This window comes from Echinops telfairi, unplaced genomic scaffold (assembly GCF_000313985.2).
Source record: "Echinops telfairi isolate 266 unplaced genomic scaffold, ASM31398v2 ScPeMD7_11;HRSCAF=52, whole genome shotgun sequence".
NCBI classification, from domain to species: Eukaryota; Metazoa; Chordata; class Mammalia; order Afrosoricida; family Tenrecidae; genus Echinops; species Echinops telfairi.
This window is the reverse complement of record NW_022103908.1, coordinates 19,102,343-19,107,751: the sequence shown is the minus strand read 5'-3', so window position 1 is coordinate 19,107,751 and position 5,409 is coordinate 19,102,343.

The following is a 5,409-nucleotide window of genomic DNA, read 5'->3' as shown; positions in this document are numbered from 1 at the left end:
ATTGAGGGAGTACTTGAGTGGAGGTCCAATGTCCTTCTGCTGCCTTAATACTAAACCTATAAATGTAGGCTCATAGATCTATTTCCCCATCCTCATATAATATATGAGGTTCTACATTTCAATGGAAGGAATCTATATACAAATAGGACAAAATAAACTATACTATAACACATGAATTTAATTTTTAAACTAAATATATGACTTAAACATGTAGTTTTGGAAAATATGTGTTAAAATTGCATATAAATTAAGTGTTTAATGATAAGTAGAAATGTGAGATGAAATTAATGTATGTCAGCAAGTTAGGAAAATGGAAGATGCTGACATTCCAAAATATCTAGTAAAGAAAAAAATGAATATATATATATATGTATGTGTATGCAACCTCAGTAGATGAGGCAGGTAAAATTATTATGTAAACTCTGACATCATATCATTTTCAGAGTGAGTATTATTTAATTATATAACTTCTATTTTTCATTAATAGAAATTATTTTTTTTAATAATATAGATAATTTCTGTTTGTGTTAGTTAAAATATCTTAGATTTTAGGGCTCCCTAGCCAAAGAAATAACATAAAGTGGATGACCTGAAAGAATATTTATCTCTAAGCTCTGAATGCTAGAAATCTAAGTTCAGTATATCAGCAGGACTAGATTTTTTTCTCGTTGTTTGTGCTGCAAGGAACACTCTTTCTTGTCCCTTGTAGCTTTCTTATTCCCAAGTATCACTTGCATTCTTTGGCTTATTAATAAATGGGGTATTTAAGAGTTTGTGAAAATTTCATTATTTTTTAAATTCATTTTTCCGTGAACTTTTGGAAACACCTCCTCTATCCCATTCTGAGAGTCTATGCCTGTTGTCCCTTTATATACTATTCTTCAAGACAGTAGTTTCCCCATTTCCAAATATGTTCCATTCCCATAGCAAATCATGAGTAAAATAGTTTCATACGTTTTAACATTGATAAGATTTGTCTCCTTTTACATATTTTTAAGATAATTGAATAACAATCTACCTTCAATTACACTTAAGTATGAACTTGCTTTTCTCTTTATCCTGTCTCTGCAACTTCAGAGCACTGTCTACCATACAAGTTGCTAAGAAAATCCTTTCTGAACTTCACAGGAGAATTTCTTTGAAGTGAGCCAAGAGAAATATTTTTGACATCCTTAGGAAAATGAGCTGCTTTTCTGTATCAGTAATTTTAATCAAATTGAGTTAGTGCTATATCTCATTAGTTCCCTTCCCTACTATTATAACAGGAGAATTGTTAATAAGATAATTCCATACTCTATTAGACAAATTTAAATACATGCATTATGGGAAACATTGCTAATATGATAGAAAACTGCTAGGAGGAGCAAACAATTTCATTAAAACTTAAATAAAGCTCACTTTGCATTTTTCTTCCCTTTGAATACCTGTCTATACTAATCAGGTAGTAGACAGGCAGATTGGGCCCTGGAGACAAGCAGCGCATAATCCATATTCTTGCCACTCTCTGATGTCACCTTTTGGGCTCAAATTTTTTCTGGTGCAATATTTTAGTACAGAAATATTTATGATGCTTTAATTTAAAATGATCAGGCCTTGCTCTTCGATGTCCCAGTCTGGCTAATTTATTTCTATCATAACTGCAGAAAGAAGACATTTGTAAGTTGTACATTAAGTCGCTGAATCTTCATGAGCGCTCAGCCAATAAAACGATGACACACATTTCGCATTCTTTCCAGGCGACATCTGTTTCATCAGTTGAAAGAATTACAACCCTTGCTTTGAAGGAGTCTTAATGACACAGACGAAATCTTAATAGAGAAGTAACTAAGACGAACACACTGCTCTATCCCATGCATAAAGAGAACACTATTTTAATTGACCGAATTGTAATATATTCTGGATCTCTTAAACCTCAAATATTTTATTCAATTTAGATTTAATAAGATCAGACATAATTCTAAAAATGAAAAAGGGCAATTATTAGAAAACCAAATGGTGTTCCCAATTTTATTATAAAAATCAAATACTACAATTACCTTTCTTCCCAAAATATATTGAGCAGTCTTTAGCCTGTGATTAAGCTACTGCAAGTCAAAATGTAAGGAAATAAATCAAAAGTAAATGCTAGTTACTATCCATCATGTTGACAGATGCTAAGACAAAGCTGCAGCTGGAAATATACCCAAAGGGTAATTGGTCATCTGTCCTGTAGAAAACTTTCTGTAGAGAATAAATTAGAAAATAATAGAGGTCTGGCTACATCTGTAAGTAGTTCCTAGAAGTTATCCATCTGAAAATAGTGCCTAATATTTTGTGGAAAATATGAGAAGATGTGTATGCAAATGTATACATTCTTCTATAAGTGTTACTTTCTTCTGACCAAAAATATGTAAAATCTAGATTACGTTTGCTCTCTTTCATTGGCCTATTACTATTATTACAGATAAGATTAAGGGCAATAGTATTTGGAGCTGCTTTAGATATCTCCAGGAGCCCTGGCAACACATGATTAAGCACTTGGCTGCTAATTGAAAGGTTAACACTTTACCAGCTACAGAAAAAAGATGTGGCAGTCTGTGTCCATAAAGGTTACAGCCTTGAAATCTCCTGGAGCAGTTGCATTCTGTCCTATGGAATCATTGTGAGTCAGAATTGACGAGATGGCAACAGTTTAGGTATCTCTTGAAGAACAATTATGTTAAATGTATATGAAATTCAGTATTTACACACAATTGCACACTAATAGCAAATAATTCACAAAAAGGGATGCAAAAAAAAGCAAAACAGAACATCATTTGTTCATCTAAAAGATGAAGTTGGATAAAATTAAAGTAAGTCCAAGAGAACCAAAGTGCAACCTTTAGTCTATCCCACCTGGATTTAGAGACCATCTGAGGAGTAGATTTAAGACATTGTACACTAATGATCAAAAATTAGGGGAGTTTTGAAATGTTATCAGAACTTCACATATGAAGTAAGAAAAAGGTCATTATAAAGGAAAGAAAGCCAGACCACACCGATATTAGAAGAGAATATGAGACTTGCTTTTGGGCCTTCAGTATCTAAGAAAATAGAAGACAACATGAAGAAAATAGGTGAACTATATATTTTAAAGGGTTTACTCAAAAATACAAATCTAACTCCGGGTAAGCTCCATTTAAGAATTCTGTAAAATCTCAATAAAACCTAGGGATCTGGCATATCTTATAGAAAGGACAATGGAAACAACATTGACTTTCATTTTATACTTATGTGCAATCACAGTTTAGTCTTTCTAATAAATAACTTTAATAAGCACAATTATTCTCCCCAATCTCACAAATTGTAAATGGTAGATCCACCAAGTATATACTAAATTAGTCTACTTTCAACATAGTGCCATTTAAGTATAACATAGTGTCTTCAGTTTGGGGGTTGTGTGATTCTATTATATATATCATTGGTGGGTGATTCTTTTTGTTGGTATTACATTGATATGTGTAATTTTTATTATAACCAATTTTAACAGCTACCAACTATAATTCTGCAAAACTATGTACACATAAGTTAAAGAAAAACTTTCCTTAGTCATAAAACAAGTATCTTACAAATACCTTTCATTAACTGCATAGATGATACGATTGGTAAACAACAAAAGACACTAGATGAAAATATACTTTTGAGAGTTTTCTGAAGAATGGTGATATATTTTTTACAATTAAAATTATTCACATTTCCTTCTCAATTATAGCTTGGTAGGAACATAGAATCATGCTATTAATTAAATGAAATAAAACATAAAAAAAGGAAAAGCTAGACTGATTATGTTCTGACTCACAATAGTTCTGATGATGTTTAGATCCTTGAAAATTAATTGAAATAGATCTTTGAAAATCTCTTAGACCTTGGCTCACAGAATTATCTAGGAAAAGAATTAAAATTATGTATATTAGTAAAACATACTACTTAGAAGTATCATCTAAAAAAGATCATATTGCTTATTAATAACCAGTGCCAAAAGTTTACCAATCACACATTTATAACATATTCACATGCTTGTTGACATTCTGATTATCAAGTTTCCAAATACAAAAAAATGCTGCTATAGATATTCAGAAAAGTATATATAAACCATTCTTGAAATGTTAATGTGACTGCAAGTTCCTGAAAATTTATCTTCATTGGATGATGTTTAAGCTTTCTCTTTTGTCTTCACTTCACAAATTTTATTCCGTTATTTTCTTTCATTTTTAACAGTTTTATTGGCACTTCATCCACATATAATTCAGTGCAATAGTTCAATCATATCAAAAAAGACTTGTACAATCATTACCACACTCAAAATTTTTTAACCACACTCAATTTTAAAACATTTTCTTCTTCTTTATATGCATTGTTATTTGTTTAATTATTTTTTAATTGTGGCAAAAATGCATAAAACAAAACACTTTCCAATTCAGCAGCTTCTATATGTATAATTCAGCACTTTGATTAAATGCTTCATGTTGTACAACCATTATTTATATCCTTTTCCAAATTATTCCACCACCGTCAAAATAAACTCAATGCCCCTGTAAGCAAAAACTCTCCTCAGTCACCAGTGGTAACCATTAGTCAAATTTGGATTCTTTATTTGTTTAGTAGTCTTTTTGACATAGTAATCTTCACATATCATACACTTCCATAGTTAAATCGCTTTTTAAAAGAGCTGTATATTCACCATTGCAATTACTTCTACAGTTCCATCACACCTCCTGCATTCTTCGTTGTCTTCAATACTTCTTGCCCTCTCAAACCCCATCCCCAATAAACCATATTGTATCAATGATTGTCTGAAGGCATCCACTCCTGCAGTGCTTTTTAAACTGGGGAATTTAGGAACAATGAAAAACAAAAGACAGAAAGGATAATAATAAATAATAATATAAACATAAAAGTAAAGAGTAAGAAAGAAAAGACCGCCAACAATATTTAAGAAGCCAAAGAAGTAATTTCTCTCCTGGGAAGAGGGTGAATGATTTGAGCCTAGTAATTTCAGGTTGGGGCAAGAGGGAAGGTTGGTGTGCTTCTTTGATGTGGTCTTAATTGACTCCTTAATTAGATGGCTGCGTGTTTAAATGCAAACTTTAAGACTGCAGGCACTATTCCAATTGATAGCAGGGCACCATCTGCTTTCCTCACCACACTTTGCGGTGAAGTAATCTCTTGATGAAGGCAAGTATCAAGCAGGGCCATGTTATAAGAACTAACTGTTCTTAGATTGAGTATAGGAATAAGTGGGTGCCCAGAATCCATCTGTTTGTCCGTAGGTTAGGAATGATTTGTTCACTTTTGTTTACTTTGGAGATCATTTTCTGACAAAAACAAAAACAAAATCCAACAAGAACAACTACAACACAAACAAACAGACAATGCTCCCCGCCAAAGAAA